At 37.9% G+C, this 25,339-nt stretch overlaps 2 long non-coding RNA genes across 2 annotated transcripts in view; one reads left to right on the top strand and one right to left on the bottom strand.

Moving 5' to 3' along the window:
• LOC147648225 (uncharacterized) overlaps positions 1-7,100 on the bottom strand; it is a 32,765-nt gene extending 25,665 nt beyond the window's left edge. Inside the window, exon 1 of the long non-coding RNA XR_015280956.1 lies at positions 7,026-7,100. This is a non-coding gene — a long non-coding RNA (uncharacterized LOC147648225). The remainder of the gene's footprint in view (positions 1-7,025) is intronic.
• Positions 6,347-25,339, top strand: part of LOC147648224 (uncharacterized) — a 39,988-nt gene continuing 20,995 nt past the window's right edge. Inside the window, exon 1 of the long non-coding RNA XR_015280955.1 lies at positions 6,347-6,787. This is a non-coding gene — a long non-coding RNA (uncharacterized LOC147648224). The remainder of the gene's footprint in view (positions 6,788-25,339) is intronic.

The raw sequence follows: 25,339 nt of genomic DNA, 5'->3' as shown, positions 1-25,339 counted from the left end.
CTTTCAGTAATTCTGAATCCCTACATTTCCAGATCTCCCCCCATGCCTCTCGAGTATTTCTTTTTCATTTCCCAATTAAATCATCTTTCCTTATTAATATCAGTCATTCTTCCAGCTTTGGGATTTTTAACTTTTCCATGTTTTTTTCTATTCATAATTTTAGACATAGAACTGTTTACAGTCTTTATTAATATTTCAAGCACTATGGAGCAATACGAGTCTTCTCTAAAAAAGCTACCTTCCTTAAAAAAATTTCCCTTTTAGATGGATAAATAGTGATTTATCATGCCATGTGATAAATTTGGAAAACAAATACCTTAGCTAATGGTAAATTAGTAAAATTGACATTTGTAACTCCCTTCAGAAACAGTAAAAGAAATCCAGTATAAGCGGATTGTATGTAATATATATATTGCATATAATATTCCAGTCAATTTACTTGCTCTTAAGAAAAGAACCCTATGTAACAGTTACACTGAGAAATAACACATAAAAAATGTGAGATCAAACTCAAGTATCCAAAAGTTGCAGATTTCACAATGTCTTAATCAGCTGTAAATCTTGTAGAAGAATAATATAAGTATTATCAACCAAACTAAGATGTATAAGCTCAGTAAATAACATTATACTATTAAACCTTCTCCGTAAGTGAAACTTCTGTTTAAGAATTTGTTTCTTGAAAATTTTAATAATGAAAAAATTATTTTCAGGTCATGTACATTTTATTTTAGGTATTCATCACTTTGTCACTTAAGGTGAAAATTTTTCTATTGAGGTTGTGGAAGATGGAGGATTTTTTTCATTTCCTTTCCTCTCTCATTAATCATTCCTTCTTCTGCTTGATCTCCCACAGATTTAAACAGAATAACACCTGGTGAAAAACAGTGATTTGTGTACTTTTATGTACAACTTAAATAGTTCCAGCCAATTAATAATGTTTATATTGACACAAAAAAGGGAATGCTTAGAGAGGACAAATCTTAAATATGTAAGTTGATCTCCTGCAACAATAGAAACAATGCACATATAAGACCAAAAAATTCAAATACACATGCTATTTTGTGATTCAGCTCATAAGAAAAGCTGTATGACTTTCTTCCTCAAAGCATATAAATTTAATAAACCATTTGAATATGGCAAAATATAAGCATAAAGAATGATGGTAGTATGATCTGAGGTTCTTGTTTAGCACTTCAAAATATTTCTTACTACTTTTTCAGTTTGTATTTTTTGATTGTTGTTGTTTTATTTTGTTTACTAGAGTATGATTTAAATAACCACTCCCTGGAAATTAGGATGAAGACTTTTTCCATGAATTACACTCACTTATGACCAGCCAATGTGTTTATGCATGTCTTGAGAGATCATCCAGTATTTTATGGCATAGCCTTTACTGATCTTGTTCAATAAACTTTTTAAACCATTTTATCCAGTAATTTCTATATGACTGATTTGTTATACTCTCAGATCGCATTATTTCATGCCTGATAATTAATTTTATTAATTATTACTTGAATATGTTGAAATTACATGTTTTTTCCTTCTCAGGGACATAGCAGTTTTTAGTAATAGAATGCTCAAATAAAAAAAAAAAAAGATCTCCCAAGGGAAAAAAACATTGGACTAAATCTATTTAGAAAAAGGACTGGTTTTTTTCAACCTTTTGTTTCAAGAAGCCAAGATTGATATTGTTAGTATAGCTTTCAATTAGCTCTCAATATAGGTCATAATTTCCAAATATGTAGCTGCAATGCCAATGAGTTAGAATCTCAGAAATAAATTATATTCAGGTAAGATTTCTTTACTTCTTTCAAAATTTGTAGATGTGACATAAATTATCTACATTATTATAATATTTTAAAAAAAGCATATCATTCAAATGTTGCATTACAGTGCTGGCAATTTGTGAGTGCAAGTCTAGTAACAACTCTGGACTGTGTCCCAAGCCCCTTCTTTGTTCCATTTGTCATCCAAGATACTCCTTTTCAAGAAAACCCTCAACATTCAACTCAAGAGTCTCACCAAACCCTCACAAACATGCTGAGGCTAGTTTCTTAGCTCTCAGACTCAGTAATGAGTAAACTGCTTTTCCAGGAAGCAGTTACATGGAAAATCCTCAAAAAACAATGTGCCAAAGTTGCTAGGATTGTAAAAAAATTCACTTGCACATACACAAAAAAAGAAATTCCTGAATATGTGCATATCAAGAACTCCTAAATTGTTACTCCAAGAGAAACTATGGGTACATGAAAATTTAATCCTTTCCAAAGTTGTAACATGTCAAACTTTCCTATTTTAGTCATACAATATTGAGAGACTCTGACTAATATTTACATTTTAAAAGCATAGGAATTGATTTTAAATTTGGAGTGAATGTCAAAATAAATAAAGAATACTAATATGTTAAATAAATAATCTAAGGCAGAATTTCTTCCACTTCAGCTTAGTAGCACCCCTACAATCACAACGCATTAATAGTCATGACCCAGACACATTAATAGGCAGAACTTTTTGTGGATTTTATGAATAGAAAAAATATGTCCTTGACTAGTTGACTAACATCAAAAAAATCGATTTTTTTTTTTTACAAAAATATACTTAGTATACATTAGTCTTTTCTAATTTTGTGCTGGTTTGACTTTGTCTGAATGCCTGGTGCCCACCAAAGGGGCCCTAACCCTCCTCTCCTCTGTGGACAGGTGAGAGAAAATAAAACAAAATGCTCATAGTCTGAGACAAAAACTAAATCAAGGAGAAATCACTCATAAATTAATGTCATGGGCAAAACATGTGGAAACTAATTTATTTACTCCGATTTATTTATCCAGTTTATGGAAATTAATTTTCAATCAGATCAGAACCAGATAATGAGAAAACAAATCTTGAAAACACTTTCTCTCAATCCCTCCCTCCTTCCTGGGCACAGCTTTATTTCTGATTTTCTGCTTCCTCCTCCCAGTGACATGAAGGGATGGGGAATGGGGACTATAGTCACTTCTTCACACATTGTCTTTGCATCTGCCTCCCCATTATTTGTAGGTCTCCTCTCACCCCTCCCCTACTCCACCACTGGTTTTCTCCCACGGAAGACAGTCCTCCATGAACTTCTCCAATGTGAATACTCCCCACAGGCTGCAGCTTTTCCCCAACTGCTCCATCTTCGAAGGGAAGGGATGCTCCACTCTATTCCACAGGGTACAGTGTGAGGTCTTCCATAGGCTGCAGTTGGATCCCTGACAAGGAACTCCATGGACAGAAGGGATACAACAATGGAACCCCACAGTCTTTTTCATGGACTGCAGTGGGATATCTGCTTTGGTGCCTGGAGCACATTCTCCCCCTCTCTCTTCAGTGACCTCGGTGACTGCAGTGCTGTTTGCCTCACATCTCTCTCCACTTTTTGCTGGCTGAGACAACTTCTGTGCAATAAATTTTTCCACCTCTTATTTTATCCCAGAGGCTCTCCCACCACCACTGATGGGTTCAGCCTTGGCCAGCAGTGGGTCCATCTTGAAAAGCTGTCACTGGCTCCACCAGACATGGGGGAAGCTTCCAGCATCTTCCCAGAGAATACAATCCTATAGCCCCCTGTGTATGCAAAGTGTATGCAAAGTCATACACTGCTGTATACATCTAGAACAACAATCTTCTAATAAAGAAGAAACCTCTACAAAAGTGGCCAGATACTCCTCTAGTACATTCCAGATAAGTACACTCTAAGTCAGTACAATAAAAGGGACTACCTGATTTTTCACCCTGTTGTCATGGATTGACACTGGCTGGGTTGCCAGGCATTCATGAAAGCTGCTATCTCATTTACAGAGACAGCAGGACAGAGGGGAAAAAATTTAATTAAGGGTTCATGCATTGAGATAAGGACTGGGTGATATCACTCACCAAATACCACCAAGGGCAGAAGAAGGCCAACTTAGAGACATGAAGTCAATCTATTGCTAACAAAATCAGAGCAGGATAATGAAAAGTCAAATAAACCCTCAAAAATGTCTTCCCTCCACCCCTCCCTCCTTCCAGCTGTACCTCCTACCCTAGGGGCACAGGGAGACAGTGAATAGAGATTATGGTCATCACCTGTGGCTTCTCCTGCTGCTCAGGCCAAGGAGTCCTTCCCCTCCTGCACTGTGGGGTCCCACTCAGGGGAGACAGATATCCATATACTTCTCCAGTGTGAGTCCATCTCACATGCAGAAGCTCCCTGAGAACTGCTGTGATGTGGGTCCATCCCAGGACTCCCAAAACTGCAGCAGTATGCATCACTCTTCTGTGGGGTGCAGTCCTCCAAGTACAGGCTGCAACAGCATGGGGACAGGGCCCCTCTCTCTCCACACGCCTCCCAAAGGATCACAGCCTCCTCCAGGCATCCACCTGGCTCCAGTGTACAGCTCCTTTCTGCATCCCTGTGATCCTCCATGGGCTGCAGGGGCACAGCTGCCTCACCATGGTCTGCACCACAGGCTCTGGTGCCTGGAGGACCTCCTGCCCCTCCATCTCCACCTTTGTGTCTGAAGAGTTCTTCTCCTCATGTGTTCTCACTCAGCTCTTCACAGGCCAATATTAAAGCTGCACAGCTACTTTTGTTTTGATTTCTTCTTAAATCTGTTATCACAGATACATTACCACCATCTCTAATTAGCACAGCCTTATCCAGCAGCACGTCCATCTTTGGAGGCACCAGGGATTGGCTTTGCCAGACATGGTGGAAGTTTCTTGCAGCTTCTCACAGAAGCCATGTCTGTGAACCCCTAACACCAAAACCCAGGTCATACATACCCTAAACATCTATAAAGAATGGTGAATAGATGCTCTCTTGGAGTTTTTAAACTCCAGACATAAAAATGGATACTGGAATCTTAAACCAGCAAATTTTCAAATAAATCTTATTCTTTTACAGCTGGACTTACATCTGCTTCACAGAGTATCTAGGAGCTACTGTATAAGAAGCTTCTATAAAAGATCAAAACTTGAGTGTAGAGAAGGTAACTTGAAAAGAAATTTACTTTTACATGTACATTTTTTAGTATGTCCAATTTTTACTTCACACTGCATGATTTCACTTGATGCATTGTTTATGCACACAATTTCTCCCACGTATGATTGTTTCATCTGTCATATTTTAGTTTGTATAAATCATTGGCAACATGTGTCAACACATTTATAACAACTGATATTGCTGAGCTTAAATGAAGAAAACAGGCATAGCTGAAACCCACCCTGTTGAATTATCCATTACAGCTATCTGCTTTTTGAAGAAGTGCTGTGAAAAAAGCATTGTGCTATCTCAGGCTATGAGAAAACAGCACAACAACCTTGCTCAGATCTCTGTGCAAGCTTCTCCCATGACACCGAGCTTTTCTGTAGGTACATCTGTCATGGTTTAAACCAGGCCAGCAACCAAGGCCCACACAGCTGCTCACTTATGCACCCCTAGTGGGATAGGAAGAGAATCAAAAGAGTGAAAGTGGAAAAAGTTGTGTGTTCTCATATAAGCAATGCTCAGCAGTAACAAACACCCTGAACTGTCAGCACTGTTCCCAGGACAAATCCAGAACAGAGACCTATATGAGCTTCTGTGAAGAAAGTCAACTCTATTCCAGCTAAGACCAGCACAACATACTAACATCATTTTTGGACAAACGAGTAGTAACTTTTAAGATCCTGACAAAAGCCTGAAGTCTATATGTTGTAGTCCGCAACCTCAGGATCACATCCAGAGAAGCCGCAGGGTTCTGGGGACCAGCATGGAACACCAACAAGATGGGCTTCTGTTCATAAAACCATTTATTCAGCATGGGAACAACTCAGATCCAGAACAGGGAGCCCCAAACAGAGGCCATGCAGGGGTTTTTGAGGGAGAGAACTCTTGAGGGTCTCCATCTTTGAGGGTGGAGTTCAGGGCCAGGGACCACTAGAAGCACAACAAGGGAGAAACCCCCAGGGACTCAAACCCAATCAGAACACCTGGGCCGCCCTTCACAAGGGGTTTGGGGTGGGGTAACTTCATCCGGGGCTCACATGCCCATCCCCCAACACAGGGGGTCAAAATTTACACACATGGCTTACAGCCATGCCTCTCCTTTCACAATGCTTATCTGAAACTAACTCTTTGCCTCCCTGAGGCACCTCACAACATCGATATGTAACATGTTTGAAGCTAGATCATAAAGAAGTGAGACCAGATTTATAAACTGATTAACTCAGGTGGGGTTTTTTGTGTCTTTTCCTTTTGCTAGTCGTTTTGTCTCCTCTGTTCCACTACAGGTTGAATTGTTCCATGAAAAGTAGTGGGGCTAAGCTTCCACCCCCTCGGACAGCCAGTTCCAGGTGTATCAGATACCACCCCATGTGAAAGCCAAGTGAGGTCTGAACTCAGCTGCCAAAGGAATTTGGAAAAACACAGTTGGTAGACAGTACCAATTGTAGCATACAACTTGGCAGATTTCCTGTTAGTGTGAGTGGCATAGCATCACTTAGCCATACGTGCTAAACTAAACAATTTAGTTTCGATTCAGCCATTTTAGTTTGCCTCAACCCTGGCCTCCAGGCCTGTTGGAGCCATGAGGGGTGAGGGTGTGCACCGGTGACACTGCAGGAGCAAGCCTCATCCCTGGGGAGCCTTCTCCTGGCAACACTTCACCTGAGGCAGTCAGTAGGAGACACTGGAGAAGCTTTTCCATTTGGGTCATGGAAAGGTCTCGATCGATGGGCGGCAAAGAAAGTTTGGACTGGACCAATGGTCTCCTGTCTGCAGGCAGACTTTGGGAGGGGCCGGGTGAGTACAAAAGCTAACTGCATCACTGTTCAGCGCTGCTGCTTGCTGGGGCCTGCTGCTGTTCCTTGGCTGCATCGCTCCCTCCTCTGCTTTGGTCCCAGCCTGCATTCTGGCTCTGCTGCCCTTGCCGGTTCTTTCCTGCCTCCCTGAGTCCCTGACCGCCACCCTGCCACTTCACCCCCGTATCTTTGCCTGGGCTGCCCTCATTCAACCCTGCTGCCCCCATCCAGGTGCTCACCATGGCTCTGTCCACAGTCCCGGGTCTCCCCTCTGAGTGCCCACTCACCGCACCTGTCGCAGTGTTGCACAGGCTGGTTCGACCCTGCCCGCACACAGAGGGCACACCCTGGGCCTGGGACACCAACAGCATTCCCTGACTCTCTGGTGGGAACACCTTCCTTTCTGTTATAAATGCATATCATATTATTGGCTTTATACAAATATTATAATGAATGTTATGTGTATAAGATTAGAAAATTTTGTTGTATTAATATAGTTTCCTTTATTTCTGTTATTGATGGAACTTGGAAATAGTGGTACAACACATATATGTTAGGCTATAACATGATATTAAAGCACAAACTACTTTTTTGTTTATATAACCCAGAGACTAAAAAAGAAAATAGTCAGAGACCCCCCTGCATCCTAAGATTATTTTGTCCAGATGAAGACCTTGTGGAAGTCCTCCAAGACCTCCACAAGAAAAATTTATGGCCCCCGTTATCGAAGGACATAAAACCTAGTGGCGCCTAAAAGATTGATCTATTGGGAAGTGGGGGCAAGGGAAAACTAAATAGAGGAACACCAAAAATCCTAAGAAGAATGTCTGAATATATATGGGAATTTATGGATATGTAGTAGGATTCTGTTTTTAAGGGACAACCCTTTGTTAGTAAGGTATGCTCTCTTGGCTGAATGCAGAGACACCCGGCCGTATCTGTATACTTTATTTTTATCTCCTGACTGTCTTTTTTATTAAATTTTTGAATTCTATAAAAAAAAATATGTGAACCTCGTTTTTCACATTTCCTTCTGTCTTCTCCCTCTGTCTCTCCTCTCCCAGCATCCTTTTCCATTGTCTTTCCTTCTTTCTTTTCCCTCTTTGGTCTGGACAACTCCTTTTTCTTCTTGTTTTCATCAGCAATAAATGATTCTCAGAGACAAGGTTTGCCTTGTTTGGCTTAATTTTGTTCCCTACCATCCATTATTAAAAGAACTCATCACTGTTTCCCCACGCTGGAATACGACACCACAGCAAGACTTCAGTGAGGCTGCAAGAGTCCACTGCTAACCTTTACCTCCACCAGAATTTTTGACTGGCCATATGGGACTACGAAGTGAGCAAGTCCTGCTAATTTTGGCAGTCCAGCTGTTAAATCAAGTCCTGATGGGAATCAGAAAGTCTTGAGCAGTGTGACATTGCCATTGGTGCATCATCGTGGTGGCAGTTGGTACCTGCCAATTTCTGTAGGTACCTGCCTGTTCTTTAATTCACAGCAGGGCCTCAACAGAGGCATTTCCCAAGAGGTCAGACAAGACAGCTGTTCACTCTTTTTTTGGTAGCTATACCAAAAGTTCATTGATAACTTGGATCCTTGAAGTATCCTTTCCTGAAGGAGTCTATGCCAAGGATGCATGAAACCCTGACCTGTGCCTAACAAAGCCTTTTATTTCTGTGTATCTCATATGCACAGAACCAACACAATTTAGAATTCCCACTCATGCCTTTTCTTCTGCTCAAAGACAGAAACCCTGTATTCCCATTCACAGTCACTGTCTGACCCTTGCACTGCTACATCAGAAGTCTCTTCACCAGAATCCTGAGTAAATTTTTTTCTACATGTGGGGTATCAGTGATTGCTTTTTTATGTCTCAATAGCAAGATTAAACTGATGGGTTTATGAGGTGTCCCCTTCTTAGCAGATGTCTTCCCCCTTAATTTTTGTACATGGGCTTCCAGGTGTGTATGCCATCCCACTTCCTCAAGTTCTCCAGCTGGTCCTAGAGGATAAACCAGAGAGCACCATGCAGCACAAGTCTGAGACTAACTTTCTCTCTCACTAGGGCTCCATAGGGCAGCCCTGACAGCCAAAATGCTGTCCCAGAAGAAAAGAAAGGAGAGAGCTTTTATCCCCAAGGTTTCAGAGCCAGGAAGATGATTCCACAGATAGTATATCTAAAGCTGGGCAATATATGTTGTTAAATTGTTCAGTAGCTGGTACATTTTGGACTATCTTCCTCCACACGGCCTGTGCACACAGGCTGTCAGATATGGATCTTTGGAGACCTTGTTTTCATCTAGGTCATTGTACAAGACTTTCAGCACCACCAATTTTCTCAGATACTGGATGTTTTTCCCAGTGATAGTCCACTTGGTAATTCACAAGATTTTCCTTGAATGCATATCTTCCCTTCATGCTTGACATGAACATTCTCCAGAGATTGCAAAGGGTTGCCTCTTCTTTATTTTCTGTCAATTTCATTGTCCCCAGGAAAGAACCTAAATTATATGAAACAATCAACCTCCATGTCCATTGGTTCTCTTTCATTACTTGTATGACTACTGTAGTTCAGGTTTGGGTCCCTGTCTCAACTGATGCTCTTAGTTGTAGTTTGGATCTCTGTCTCAGGATGTCTTCAGAGGCTGTCTGGGTCTCAAACAGCCATTGCAATAATACTGAACTGTGGCTCAATAGATCCAATACCCTCAAAATGGTGCTAGAAGCTGCTGGGGTTTATTGGGGCAGTACCTACTACCAGGCAGGGCATGAATTCACTGAGGTTATTGACTTACTTCAGATATCAAATCCCAGTCTATGTGAGATGATAACCACCTGAAACACCCACCAAATACTTCCATACAGTGACCATCATGCCTAATGCCATGTTTAGCTTTCATCTCTCCCCAAGACTGTGCCCTCTTAAACCAGGATGACATTGGATTCAGGAACCTGACAATAAGCTGACAGTGTTAATAGTATTAAACAACTCACCTAAAAGTGATCAAGAGCTTCAGGAGCCTGAGCATCAACAATACCCTCATCAATCCTGAGTTAGGAGGATATGTGCTGTCATTTCTGCCCACAACAAAGCTACCCTTGCACAGTTAGGCATCAATGGCAGGGCAAAGCATAGAGTCATTGTTTCTATTAATGTGTTTCCAACCTCAGCAAAATAAAGAGCTGAGCAGTGCAGCAATTAAACTCTGTGACCCTCACACAAGACTGTCAGTTAATAACTGTTACACTTGCAAATTCAAAACTGTCTCACATTGAGTGCTAGAAAAGGACTGTGGTGAGTTGACCTTGGAAGGCCACCAGGTGTCCATCAAGACAATTTTAAATCCTCTTCCTAAACAGGACCATCAGACCCAGACTAACCTCAGAGCAGAATCTCTTACAGCAGCAGCTCCCTTCCTTGTTTCAGTCTTCTTAATGTCTCTCTAGATCTTTCCTTCTTCTACAAGGTCCTCATCTTTCAGGTTCCTTCTAACCAGGCAACCTACCCCTTTTATCACACTTACTTTGATTAGTCACCCCAATAAGGGCAAGGCTGTTCCTCTTCTTTGGTAATTAGTACAACTGTTTAATCAGGGGTAAGGTTGCCTGTAATCCTTTCTTCTACACCTACAGAACCTATCTTAAAAGTGCAGAACTCAATATCCAGCATAAACAGAACAGAGGACCGGGGACACAAGCATCGTGAAGTCATCCCAAGACAGGGAGAAAATAAGATGAAAAACACATCGATCCCAGTGAGGGCAGTTTAATGAGAAAAAGCAAAGCATGTGCATGGAAACAAAGCAAAACAGCAAGGTTTAGTCTCTATTTCCATCCAGCCTGAGAAGCAGGGCTCTAATAAATATAGCAGTTGCTTCTGAAGAAAATTACCAAGAAAAGCATCCCTCTCTTCTTGTCTCTTCTTCCTGACCAGAACACCATACGGCATGGAATATCCCTTTGGTGCCCTCCAAGTCTCTTTCCCACACCCAGCCTGCAGACAGAATGGATGCTGTGCAGGTACAGCTCAATAGTTGCCCAAATGCTAGTGTGTCAGTAGAAGCATTCTTGCTGCAAATACAGATGACATAAGAAACATAAGGTTTGCTAAGGGGAAAGTTAACTCCATTCCAGAGAGATCCAGAGAGATCCTGTAAACTTTTAAAACTTAGGGCTCCTGTGAGATGACAATTTTTCATATAAAGTTCACATCCTGATCTGCTTGTAGAAAAATACTTTGTTGTTTTTTTTTTTCAATTTAGTCTTCTTTACCAAAAACATGTGCATGCCAGTGGCATGGTAAATGTTTTTATCACAACATAATTTAAAATAGCCTTAATAGCAACATATCAGCAACTACAGCCAGCTGCTCCCTGATGTCTTTATAATAGCTAATGAAATTTCCCACCAACATGAATTTTACAGCAGCATTACTTATCTCGCTTGCTTTTCCAATTAACTTCATATACTTATTCTCACACCAGGGAAATTACTAGTGAACTACAATGAGGTTTTAGACATTTTTCTTTCTTTCATTCTTCTTGGCTTTTGTTGAATTGTGGCTACCTGTCCATGCAAAAAGTTGAAGATTTCCAAGTTTTCATCTGTAATTTTCTTCTTCTCTTTCCACACTGGTAAATCTTAGCCATGTTTTAACATCATTTGACTATTTCTTTAGTATAATTAATTGTGTAATATCAAAGATGTGCTCTCTTTTGTTTATGTGTATCACTCATTCTTTGCACATCCTCATTTTAAGCAACATTCAACTCTCAGTTTGGTAAATTGGTAATCTTTTTGTGTTGCTATAATTGTCAGTATATTGCATATAGTAAGGTCTTGTTAGGTAGAATACAGAAACCTTTAATAATTATTTCCTACTGCAATAATTATTTCCTATAGGCAATATACGATATGTTTAAGATGAACTTTCTTGTAACAGTAAGGCTCACTTGAATTTGTAAAGAAATCGTAATTAATTTTCTAATAAATCTATTTTCTAATTAGCAGAATGTTTTAAATGAAGGACTTGACATTGCTGCCATTCACTTAGATGCGCACATACTTGATATCCTTTGATGCTAAAATTATCAACACAGTTAAATATAAGTTTCTAACATAGCAAATGGATTGCTGCTGTCTCCAGTCATTCTGTCAAATGGAAATATGAACAGGTATCTGATATCTTGATATAAAATCAACTTTTTAAATTGCCAGTTATACCACATTTATTCTCAATGATAAGAACCCCAAATGACTCTAGTTATCTTACTGCAGCTCCAAGCATTAGACAGAAACAAGAAAATAAAGTGTTCTCTTAAGATTCCTCATCACATCGTGGTAGGTTTGCAGCAACCTAAGCACATACATCACAAGTGTAAAAAAGAGATTTACTCTTATGTGTATGCATATGTACACTACTGTGAACACATCCACACACACATCTGCATAAACCATTGATTTAACTCCTTTATTATTAGTGTCAAGTTGCTTCTTTCCTTCACCTCTGAGGATGCCAATTAACATAGAGTAATAAATTCCAATATTCTACAAAATAAAATTCTTATTATGGCTCAAGCTGTGCCATAAATTTTCCCCATATTTGATCTTTATTCTTTTTGGTGACAAAAATAGTGGTGATAAAATCAGGTGTATTTTTTACTTTCACTATGTCCTTAAATAATTTTTTTTTAATATGTCATAATGTGTGGCTTTAATGGCGTTTACTGTAACCAATGCAGACTTCTCATATACCTCAAGAGAGTTTGATGTTCTCACTGTATGGAGAAAAACACACCAGTATTTTTTGTGAGTGTACTTAGCCAAGATCTTTTTTCTGATCACATAGTGACCATTGACACTTAGTGACCTTGCTGGTATGATTGAAGTAAAGGAATAGACAACAAAACAGTGTTCAGTTACTATAACCTGTATTTACTTGTTGGCATTAAGACCTACACTTAATCAAAAGGAACAAAAGCACTGAAGATGAAATAATAATTTCCCCCAAGCATATGCTTTGCATATATTTTAATAATGGAAGGGAAACAAAGGCTTCAGGTAGGTTTTTGGTCAGTCATCTCAAAGACAATTCAATATTATATCTGAAGGAGACAGGAACTGTTCCATTCTTAGTGACTTTCAATACAGCAAGTCAGTAGCAGTAGTTGTAATTGTAATCTTAATGTTAGAATCAATTCAGAAGAACCTTTTAAGACTGACTGAAAGAGGATGTCAGTTTTAGTCTTACATAGTCCATTATGGAAAGGGAAGCACTGAACCAAATCAGGAAGGCCTGCTCTTTGCCTTCTGAAAAAAAAAAAAAGAAAAAGAAAAAAAGGAAAAGAAAAAGACCTCACACATAGCCCCCAAATACCCAAACAAGCACAAAAAAGCGAAACAAACCCCTGACACCCAAATAAACCTATCATCCCCCCAAAAAAGAAAAAAAACCCCAAAACCCCAAAACCTAACTCAGTCTATTTTATTTCAGAGCATTAAATAATTAAAGAATATGAATTTTCTCTATAAATGCAACAAGTGTTGAAGCAGTGCGAAGCTGTGATTTTCACAGGAAGTGTTATGTCAGAGAGCAGCTGAGGGAGGTTTAAGATAGGAGCTAGCAGTATTATAATATTTTTAAAAACAGTCTGCTGAATATCAGTAGTATTGCAGGTCTGAAACTAACACTTCAGCTCTGTCTCTTTCTTAGAATAATTTCTTGTAATTGCTTCTGGCAAGTAATGACTTGCTGGTTTTAAATCTAAAGCCTGACAAAATCAATGGTTATTCAAATGGTTAAGATAAATGTTACTTCCATTTACTCTGGATCTAGATTTAACAGATCCTTCTCCTTAATGTATTGCTTCAAAGTTTCAATCACTACAATATGTTTGATTTACTACAGTATCATTCTTATAAAAAAGTCCACCCTAAAATCCTGATTCTCAGTATGGCTTGTCTTCCGTAATTCAATCACTGCTTAGGTTAAAGAGATAATAAATAAAATAAATAAATAATAATGGAACTAAGAGGTAAAAAAAGGAGAAAGTTTCTTGACAAGATTAATGGGGCACAGAGCTAGGTAACTTCCCTCCTTTTCAACTGTTGAAATACAACCTAGTGCTCAGTTAATGTATTCTGGACAGCACACTGTAAGGTAAACTGATTTCTCTTCACATAGAGGCAGTAAAACAAGCAGAAAATAATAGAAAACTATAAAATTCACTGGTGATCTTATTCTGTCAAAAAATCAATTAAAAATAAATGAATATAATAAAATATTACATTTCCTTCCAAACATAATTTTGAAATTACCATGAAATTCGTGATGCCTGTGTTGATACCTGCAACTGTTTCTTCTGATAAACACAAATTAGCTATAGACATCTTCCCCTTTACAAGCAGAATTACATACTTCTACAAAAGCATTGCCATCTTTTTTCATTTATTTCTTCTTTTACAAGTACATGAGATATGGATAATAGTTAGATTACCAACTGCTGAAGCAGGCAATATTTCCATGAGGACAGAGAATGTCCTATGTTTAATGCATATTCCTTCTGGCAATATTCCTTATTAGTAATGTGAACAGCAAATCTCAGTTTAATCTTCGAGCTGCTGAAGGTTTTCATTTTAGACTTTCCTTTACACATCTTCATAAATGCAAATGCCTAAGGGACTAATGCAAAGCACCATTTTATATCTGGGGTGAAGGATAAATCCTTCTGCTATTTATTCAGTAGCAGAACCAAATTGAAAAATAAGGGACAATCGTTTTGAGGCTAATATTGATGATTGTTTTATTTGAAACAATACTATAGGTTTCTGAGCCATGCACTCAATGCTTTACTTGATTGAGAGTTTGAGTCAGTCCCACTCTTGAAAATTACTTTCTGAAAAAAACACCCTTTGTAAGTGTTTTCAGTTAGGCAAAAAACCACAAATTCATCAGAAAATTTAATAGACACTTTTGGTGAAAAATTACTCTCTATATCTGTACAGTAAGTGTCTTGATTCTTATAAACAATTTTCTTTCTGAAAATACCCAAACAAACGCCACAAAAAAATCCCACAATGAGACAAACCAAAACCAACAACAACAACAAAACCCCCACAAAAAACGCCCCAAAATCCCCAAAACAAAACCCCCCACAAGACCAATGGAAACTCTCTACAAACTCCAGATAAGACCATTCCATTATTTCCCATGATAGGCAGGATGTAATTTTTTAAGGGTTCTCATTTGAACCCCATCTGTGATGTAAGTTTGTACACTAAAGAACTGTCTAGTGATTCAGCCTGAGTTGCTCCTTCACCACACTCTACCCATTATCAGACAGTTTGTTGCTATTTATACTAAACAGGGTGGAGAGATTTTATGGTTGGATGTTCTTCAGTTAACAGCTAAAGTGGCTGAAAAGAAACCTTATAACAAAACAAATCCACAAATCTTACAATAAAGTAAGTAAAGTTTTATTTTAAACCATTTTACTTTAAATTGGTAGAACTAGAGTTTTAGGATGAAAGCAGTTGATTAATGGGATAGATGATTTATTTTTCACAAAGAAGAAATGACAGGTGTTTTGGAATATTTCGCAAGCAGCACACTGATCTTTGAAGTTTATGATCTTGAGATTGTACAATATATTAATTATAATAAAGGAATACTAGAGGAATTGCATCTGACTCAAAATACTGAAAGCTTCACTGTGTAGTAGCTATAGATAATAGAATTATAAGATCATAAAAATGCTCTTTGGTTCTTTTGGAGGTCACTCAGCCCAAACTCCCACCTGAAGACTAACAGCCAGCAACAGATCAGATAAGCCGTGGTTTTATCAAGATAAATATTTATAACTTTCAATCTGCCCTATCCTTGTTAGGAGGTTGTCCATAAATTTCCATTTGGGTCCTAACCAGTCAAGTAATAACTGAGTTAAGGATAACCCTGTGAGCCTAGTGACCATTCCAGCCTAACAACAGTCCATTCCTCCAGCCTCTATTTTCTCCAGTGAGAGGACCATGAAAATGGTGTCATCAGCCTGACTGAGGTTATGGTATCTACTGTTTTCCTGCCTGTGTAAGCAGCCACAGAACACAGCCAGGCTGCTCAAAAATGGTCCTTTGTAAAGCCTTGGTGACTGTTCATGATTACATTATTTTCTTCTGTGTGACTGAAAAAAAATTTACAAGGCAGTGTACACTGTAATCTCCATGTGGGGGATTGATTGATTCCTGCTTTGGTTGCTTGTCATTGCCTTAAGTAAGTGTATTCAAAGTTATTTTTTTAAAGAGAAGGCTCAGGACAATGGCATTTTTAAAGCTGATTATAGAGGATATTTAATCAGACAGTGTATAAGGGAAAGGAAGATTATTTGCAGACAGAAAAAAGCCTTGAATTTCTAATATGCAGAGACTGATCACTCATGAAATCTCTTTAAGGATTTTTTTCAGTATAAATTAAAAACACTGAAAATTGCCGACTGAGAATAAATGCTTGTGAGTGCCAATACTGATTCCTATATTAATCTTAATTACTCACCATGAAACAAGATTTTGAAAATAAATCTCTGACCACCCTACAGCAATTTTTCCTGAAGCTCTGTTGTCAGAGTGGCTGAGTCACTGGTTTTCAGCACATTACTTCCTAGAGTAGGAAAAAAGTGCTGGGACATTCACATGTAAGCCAGAGAGTTATCCCTTCTGATAAGGCACAGCTGGCTCAGCTATGCAGGCATGAGAAACAGTGGTTGTTTCTTAGAATGGGTCATAAGCCAACCCCTGAAGCACCCTCAGACTCATTTCTGGGGCCTCTGGTGATCACCAGAGGACTGTGTATGCTCCATAGTGCTGCAACAGACTGCCTGAATCTCTTCCCACAGGTGGAGGTGGCTGGCATTCCCACCTGAATCTGAATATGTATTAACCAAATGAAATTTTTGTTTTGAGGGCTTCCCCACCTCTGACAGATGAGGACTGAAATAACTTTAATCAATGAACATTGAAATTACAATAATGGAGTCTTGTTGCTGGATTCACAGATAGCAATATTTTTTCTCCCCACTATCTACCCTTGTGTTTTCCTTTCCTTCTTTAACTTATATATTTCCTTAAGGAAATATATATTAATTTTATATAAGTAAATTTTACACTTTTATATTGCTATATTTTTACAGATAATAAAAAAATGGCCCTTTTCACTGCAACAAAATTGTTCTAAAATAAACCTGCTGTGTATGTACACCCCCCCCACCCCAGTCAGTGTCATTTCACCATAATCTGCTCAAAACTAACTAACTACTAACAAAGCTACTAACAAAAATCTCAGTTATGCCACCTCAGGGGTGGGCTGTAACACCCAGGTTGAATCACCATCCCTGGAGGTATTTGAAAGACACATAGAGGTGGCTTTGGGAGATTTGGTTTAGTGGTGGACTTGACAGTGTGAAGTTAGTGAAGTCAATTATTTTATTATAACTGCTTTTCCAACCTAAATGATTCCATGACTTTATAAAGGAGCCCTTAATAACTAATAGATTCCAGCACCAACTGATGTTTTTTAACATTTGTTATCATCAGGGTGGACGGGAAACTGTCTTGCTTTAAGTGGTCCTGGTGGACACAGCCTGCACGTGAGCCAGCCTTTTGCTGCTGTAGCAAGAAAGACAGATCTGTCTTGGGGGGGGCACCTGCAGGATCATTAGTGGCAGAGATAGAGATGTGGTCACACCACTCAGTGCCAGTCAGGCCAGACCAGGGGTACTGTGCCAAGTTCTGGTCCCTGCAGTTCCAAGGTTGTGAGCTGTCTGGAAAGGATCCAAAAGAGGGCCAAGGTCAAAGGACACAGAACCTATCCTGTGTGGGAAGGCTGAAGAAGTTATGTCTCCACTAATGGAGAAGACAGGGCTGCAGGGGACCTACTCACAGTATTATAGTACTCGAATGTCAGCTTCAAAGGGGATGAGAGGCTCCCTCTTATAGGTGCCACACAGAGACAAGGGGAAATGGGCATAAGCTGAAGTGAGAGAGGTTTCATACTGTCAGCAAAAAAGCATTTTCTTTTTAGAGGGAGAGCTGTAACCTCCTCCTCTGGGACATGGTAAAGTCCCTATTCCTGAAGATTTTCAAGATGCAATTAAAGAGGGTGGTAGGTATTTTCATATAGGTTCCCTTTCCCACAAAAGCCTGGGCTGGAAGATCTTTTGAGTTCCCGTCCCATCTGGGATGTTCTGTGATTCTATGAACAAATATCAAAATACATCTTAGACTTCCAGACATGAATTCAGTGCCATAATCCCTTTCTATTTTTTTTTAATTCAAAACCGGTTAAAACGATATGCTTCACAAGCAAAACTATTAGGTCATTGTTCTGTGCTTATAAAGCAGTTAGTATAGAGAGAATTAATCTGCAATGTGTTAAATTACCCAAGTAACAAGACTGCTGAAAGAAAAAAAAATGTAACTTGTAACTTTGTAAATATTCTTTTTTAAATAAATTATTTTGTATTCTGTAAGTCATATCATATAAATCCTTTACTGTCTGATGATGCATGCAAATAAAGGCAAACCAGTTTATTAAAATTTTCCATGGTTGCCATTTTAAAATGTATTAATTAAAATAAGCAGTCTAAATGAAAAGGTGTCCATTGTTTTGAGGAAATAAAAAATTAGTTCCAGACTTGGCTGAGCTCCAACTTCCTACTCATCAGGCCTGCTTCAGTGTTGTGTTTAATTTTAAGCATAACAGTGAACAGCTAGAACCTGACATGGATATAGTAAGTTTCCCCGTTTCGTGCGAACAAATTATAAAATTAGGCATATGGTCAGTTCAAAGAGATCCATTCTGAGGGTAGGGTAAGGTTGCAGGGAACACATTACTGTCCACATTATTCTTTTGTGTGTGTGTGTGTATGTGTAGTTCTGGTCTTTAGCTTTTGATTAGATGTAGGAAATATTTGGTAAGGATAGGTTCCATTATAAAATAACTAGTCCAGTCTTGAAGTATTTGAAGTCAAGAATTATATCTGAAATCCTGACTTGATTTTGATTCCACATTTATCTGTCACCTACTAAAACTAATTTAAAATTGTTGAGTATTCATGTCTAAAAAGAAAAAGTGTTATTTATCTTCATTATCTCTGTCACCTTTAAGGAAAAATAATTGAAAGCATATAAAAAGATAGTGAATTGCTCTGCAAACTATTCATTATATTCTTATGTAGTATATCTTGACACAAGACTAATTTTGTGAGCCATGATTGTCCCTAAGAGCTAGAACTGTTGCTGGAAAAAGAAGGATCTCAAAAATTGATTATAGATTTATCATTGGCTTTAATAAAAATGTAATAAAATTTACATGAAGTTTCAGTATTCTTTCCAAGAGCATGCCCAGTGTTTAACTCTTATATAATTTCTGCTGCTGCACTGCTGATTTTCTTACTCTGCCATCATGTGAGTCCGTGGGGAGTTTAAACCTACTAGGGATAATTTTCTGTGGATTTTACACATTCTTGTTTTTGTTCAATTATCACTTTCACATTTTTTTTTGCATTTTATCTACATCCCATTTTCTCTCTCAAGCTTCTATGACTACTTTTATTCATGTCATACCAACACTCTTTCCTTGTTTCTGTTGTTTCCTTGTTTCCTTGTTTCTGAGAGGATTTCCTTTCTCCCAGAAAAATCTTATCAACTTCATGTAAGAGTAAAAGGATTTTCCCCTGTAGTCCCAATAGCAGAAACTTTCAATTTTCCGTCCTTGTTATTTACTGATGGGATATATGCAAATGTATAATGTGGAGAACTCATACCTGATGGTAAAAATACTGTGTTTCTCAGAGTGGTAACAATGTGGGTGCTTATAAGGATAATGGTTAAGGGGAAGTATACAGCTTCTGAAATAGAATGGGGCAAAATACTCAAATATCTTCGACATGAAGCTACTTTACAGCTCTTACAAAGAAATTCACTTTTTAAAAGACTGCAGAGAAAAACTGCTAAACTGTACTACTCTAGTTAGAAATAATTTTTTGAGGGGTGTAATAATGGGTAGTTCCATTGAATAATAATAGTTTTTACTTTCCACAGATTTCTTTTTTATGAAAAAAAGACAAAAATGGCCATCTCAAACTAACTCTGGTTCAATTTTATGACTTTATTAACATTGTTGCTGTAAAATGTTAGTTTATGTATCATTATATATGTATTATGCATAACCATATTTGTACCACAAAGAAAATTCTTTTAGTTGCTTAAACAAATAGGCTATTCACAACGAGTATTTTTTAAATTATTTTCAGATATTTATGAATAAATAGATTATATATTGACTTAGTATATATGGATATCATGAATACATGACATTCGTTCCAGGAAAATTTTATAGCATTTTCACTACAGCTTATGCAGTGGCTGTGGAATCCAGGATAAATCATACCTCCTCTTTTTCTGCACTTGTGCTTTTGCAGGATTCACATTCAGACAAAGGCAGCTCAATAACTCTTCCTTATCATTCTTTTTCATTGATAAACATTAAAAAATAATAATATTCAGCAGGTGCAATGCATCAGGTGAAATTCAATGTATTCTGTACATTGAATGTTTCAGTCAACTTAATTGGGTTTTGGATTTTTATTTATCATAGTGATACAGGCACTGCATCTGCCTAACATCCAAAGAACACTTATGATTAATACTGTCCACTATTAACTAATCTTTGATTGGTGTGGCACAGAACACAGCAAGAGAATGAAAGTGGTATTTGTTTCACATAAAACTAGTGAACTCTAACTTACCCCTGCCGTATTGAAGGAAATAAGCCACCCTACTTCTACAGCCAAATTGCTAACTCTGAAAAGCATGATGCTACTGGAAAACAAACCAGAAAAAAAATAAAGAAATAAATGGAGAAAATCAGTGTGAGCCTTTTAAAAATTGAGATTCAAAATTATGTTGCTAAGCTGGTTTTTTTTTGAGAAAACTAATGGAACAAAAACTGGCAAACAGTAAAATTGTACCTTGCTGCTCTGCATCAGCCATGATAACTATTGTCTCTTTCATCAGCCATTTCTGTATTTGGCAATGCAGATTTTGTTTTTGACTTTTTTCTTAACAGGAAAAAGATTCTTACGATTGACAAAAGCTGAAAAAAGCTGTCAGAGAGCATAGGGTATCTACATTTTCACACAAATTCATGAGCTTTTAAATTGCAAAATTTCTCTTCTAAAGTCCATTCTACATAACATAAACTCAAAGCAAATTAAGGTGAAGGAAATAATATCTCCAGGCAGACAAGTCTTTTATACTGTTTGTTTGTGCAAATCTCATGAGACATCATATTATAGTCTAAGGGTCATGCAAATCAAGCTAGTCTCACCATCATTTTTGTCTTTGATTCCTAAATATACATTGATGCATGAATATCTCATACTTTTGTTTGGTACATCTTTGACAAAAAAATAAACAAAACCAAAAACAAACAAACAAACAAAAAAAAAACCACCCAAAAAACCACACTTCTCTCTATGGGAAAATGTTCTGAAAAGAAAGATCTATGTCACTGCATATTTGCAGGCACAGATTTAATATTTTGGTGTGGTCTCATGCATGCCTGAAGCAAAACAAAATCAAATTATATCACTTCTGCTCAAAAAAAGCTCGAAAAGCTGCAGGGATGAAGTTTCTATAGCATGACCAGTGTCTAACACTCACGTGTGAAAGTTCTTTGTTTACCTACGATCACTGCAATTGCACAGCCAACAAACAACTAGGTCCTTACTAAGCATCTTGACCACTCAGTACGGTTGACCCTGAAGGCCCTGCTCCCTAATCCAAAGTTTGCACTTCTTTTCCTCTCTGTGAACTCCCTAGGGATGTTAAGGGTCTGAATCACTGAATCAAGAGTCTTGATCAATACACAAAAGGAAGAAAATGCAAATAAAAGTAAATCAAATCAGGTCTATATTAAAAATATCTTGAAATGTTCCATTAATTTGTTGTTGGTAAATATGTAGATTCATTGTTGGTCTTTATCTTGGGCAGAAGAAATATGAAGACATTGCTTTTCCAGGCTTTTTGTTCAGCCTTGTCAATGAAACATAGGAAGAGCTTGCTTGAATATTCTCTTATCACACATTTCATTAGTGATTTTTTTTATTAGGTCCAGCTGCACATTTCTTACCAACAAAAGAACAGAAGAAATGTATATCTTATATAGCTGGTTGTAGGAAGACATTTTGGATGCTTAGATACAGGTGATATTCAACATACATTATGCTTAAAAATAATAAATATTAAGTCCTCTTTCTCTATGCTCTTTTTGTGCAATTACTTTTAGAGAAGATCTCACACTTTTAATAATAAGATTTGTGTGCATAAATCCTGAATTTTTTTTGAAATGTGCCTCCAAGGAACCATTGGCCTTTTCAACGTTGCTTTGCAAGTGTAAAAGACTAAAGTCAGCCTCAGGGCCTCTCTGAATAAACAGCCATTATTCAGCCTCTGGGATAGTGGAAAGGAATAGATGTTTTACTGAAATGTGAAGAGCACTGGCCGACTTGGCTGTACTTCAGTTTGTAGACACTAATTTAGCTGAACCAATTGACGTTATGTGTCTTGATCTCCCCTATTTAGCTCACTTAGTGTGTTCTCCCACTAAGTGTCTTGTGATGGGCACACGGGAGCTGTTTCCTCCCAGAGGATAAACATGGCCAGACTCATCACAGCACAGACATCACCAGTGCTCTCCACTCACCCAGCAGCTGAGATGTCTGCACAGTCCTGTGACCCACCTGTATGAACCATGCCTTTTTACCTTCTCTGCACAAACTTTTCCACACCTATAGGCACTGCATTGCTGTTGCACCCTTATCCAGCCAGGTACCTCAGCCCAAGCAAAACACATAAGCAGTAAGTGGAAAACTAACTTTTTTTTTTCTATTGTACTTATTTATTTATGTTTTTCTCTTTAGCCTCATTACAACGACCACAGGTGGTACCCAATACAAATTGCGCACAATGAAGTTACTTTGACTTTTTTTTTATTTCTTTACTTTTACTTGTATTAACATTTGAGTTTTCATGTCAGTTACACTTTATAATGAAAACTCTGTTTTGAATTTTAATGTCTCTGGTCTTGTGAGTGAACTGTGCCAAATATTGTTTTGCAATATAAACAGTAATGTGGAGAGCTGAACATTTTAAACCCTTAGTTTACAGATTTTCTCTCATTATTATTATAATGTATAATCCAAATTCCCACTGAAACAAGGGGGAATTCTTCTGCCTGTTCCACAGACTGAGAAATGACTTACCATGACTTATCTTTTTCTTACCAAAAAAGATGAACATCCAGAGAAAGGTAGACTGCTTTTCAGGAGATTAAGCAAAGATTCTGAATTAATGTGTTAAATCTACTGAAATTATGTCCTCTTTCTTTGCATGAAAAGCTAAATCACAATAAATGGACTGGAATACACTATATTTTCTCTTAGGAAGCTCTTCGTCTTAGTTGACCCTGAAAATACAAGCAGTTACTTTCCTTCCTATTGCCATGAAACAGAATGTGTAAAAAATACACACAGCTGTGTTATATTTTGAGTCAAGTCTTTGCCAATTTATTTATATATATTCTGGCTTGTATGAGAGGGCAAGAATACTAAAGGGCAGAGAAAAGGTTCTTCAGTAAATTCAATTTATATCTCATACTGATGACCAACATATGAAATTCTCCAATTGCTTAAGGTTTTTCGGATGAGAGAACTTCACACCCAAATTGTATTTGCCAGTTCACAGCTAAGAGATAGCTATGAGTATTACAACTTTTGCGCAATTTTTCAGGTTTCATCAGACCGTACCTTATAGTGTAATGTTTTTGTAGATATGTTGTACAGATTTTTTTGTCACACAATTCACTTTCATTATTTCACTGAAAATTAGGCACAACTGAAGATTTGAGCCTTGGGGCCTTAATATTTCCTCCCCCTGATTTTTATTTTTATTTCTTTTGAGGACATACATCTAAAATGATACGATTTTCAGTCATACAAGTTCACGAAGTGTCCATCAGACTGTGAATTTAATATACCTCAGCTATTCACAGATAATCAGCAAACAGAACAGGCAAGATATGCTCCTGCAAAGAGAGCAGAACAAATGTGTGCAGGAGTCTTCATATGCCATACCAGAGACGTGCATGTGTGTGTGTGAGAAAGAGAAGGGAAATAGGCCAAAAGAGCACAGTTGGGCTTCTCCTTCCCTTCACAATCTAAATCATTATGACCAGGTAATTCAGTGATTCAGTTTTTGCTCGGTATTTGATAGAACTGGAAGAGGACTTCATGTTAATTTTTTTTTTTTCCTCCACAGTTTACCTGTTTTAAATGACAGTTTCTTTGGAATAGATACTTTAAAAATTATTTGCATGTAGAGTAAATAGTGTAGCTAAATATCAAGGCTAGTTTATCAGCTTACTTTAATTTTACACCAGGATTTGAATTTGTCTTGATGATGCTACTACCAGAGTTAACTGAGAGGAGGGAAAAAAAAGATTTCGTTGCACTGCTGTGGTGTATGGCTTTAAAAGACATGTTCAAACAAAATTAATTTACCTCTGTATGTTGTTTAGACAGAATTTAGACAGAAGAGAGTGTTATTCTTGAAAGACTCAGGAAACACTCCTGACTTCTTTCAGATTTCTGTTGTTTAAAGCCAATGACATGTACTTACAACTGAAGTGATTCACAAATATACACAATTTAATCCATTGCTTTCAGAGTGTTTTTATATATCTAAATAAGATATCTATCACACATTCTCTTGAGCTCTTCTGTGTGAAATCCAAAATCAGCAGTATTTAAGCAAGTGTCACCACTGAAAGCCTCTTGTAACTTTTTCAGTTACCCTTGCACAAAGAGAGTTCACTGTGAGCAAAGATGATATTGCTACAGATATCAAAATTTTTGCTTACTTGGATAAAACTGTGTCATGGGATGACTTTACCTTTAAGATAGTTTTGGGAGCTGAGAGGAAGTTGAAGCTACGAGAGGCGGATAGGAGTCTTTTCTTGTAACCAATTATTGGTCATTTCTAAGAATTGACAGCAGTTTTGACTTTTGAAAAGTGAGATCAACTTATGAGCACCACCTTAAGATGTAAAGCCAGGGCTCTCTTGTTCTTTTTGGATTTCAGTTTCTGAAGAGGTAACAAGGCTCTGTCTCGGCCTCCTCCTCCCCCTCCAGGCCAGACAAGGCCGCAGAGGGTTGCGGGGAGAAATGGAGCCGGCCGGCCTGGCTTGGTTTGTAGTTTCTGCTGCTGGACTGAAACCTGATACCATGAACATCTGCAGCTTTTCCAAGACTAACTCTTTTACTACCTAGATGAGACTTACAGATTACTCTTTTTCCCAGAGAGACAATCAACATGAAGAAGACATCATAAAACCATCAAAGACAGTGAAGAAAAGAGTTAAGTTTTAGATGAGGAAGAGAAAATAAGGAGATGCTTTATAAGCTGAAATATTTTTCTGTTAAAGCTATGGAGATGGACAATAGTG

The sequence above is a fragment of the Cyanistes caeruleus genome, chromosome Z, assembly GCF_971803275.1.
Source record: "Cyanistes caeruleus chromosome Z, bCyaCae1.hap1.1, whole genome shotgun sequence".
Classification (NCBI taxonomy): Eukaryota; Metazoa; Chordata; class Aves; order Passeriformes; family Paridae; genus Cyanistes; species Cyanistes caeruleus.
Note: the sequence above shows the minus strand (reverse complement) of the source record. Positions and strands in the feature narration are given on the sequence as shown.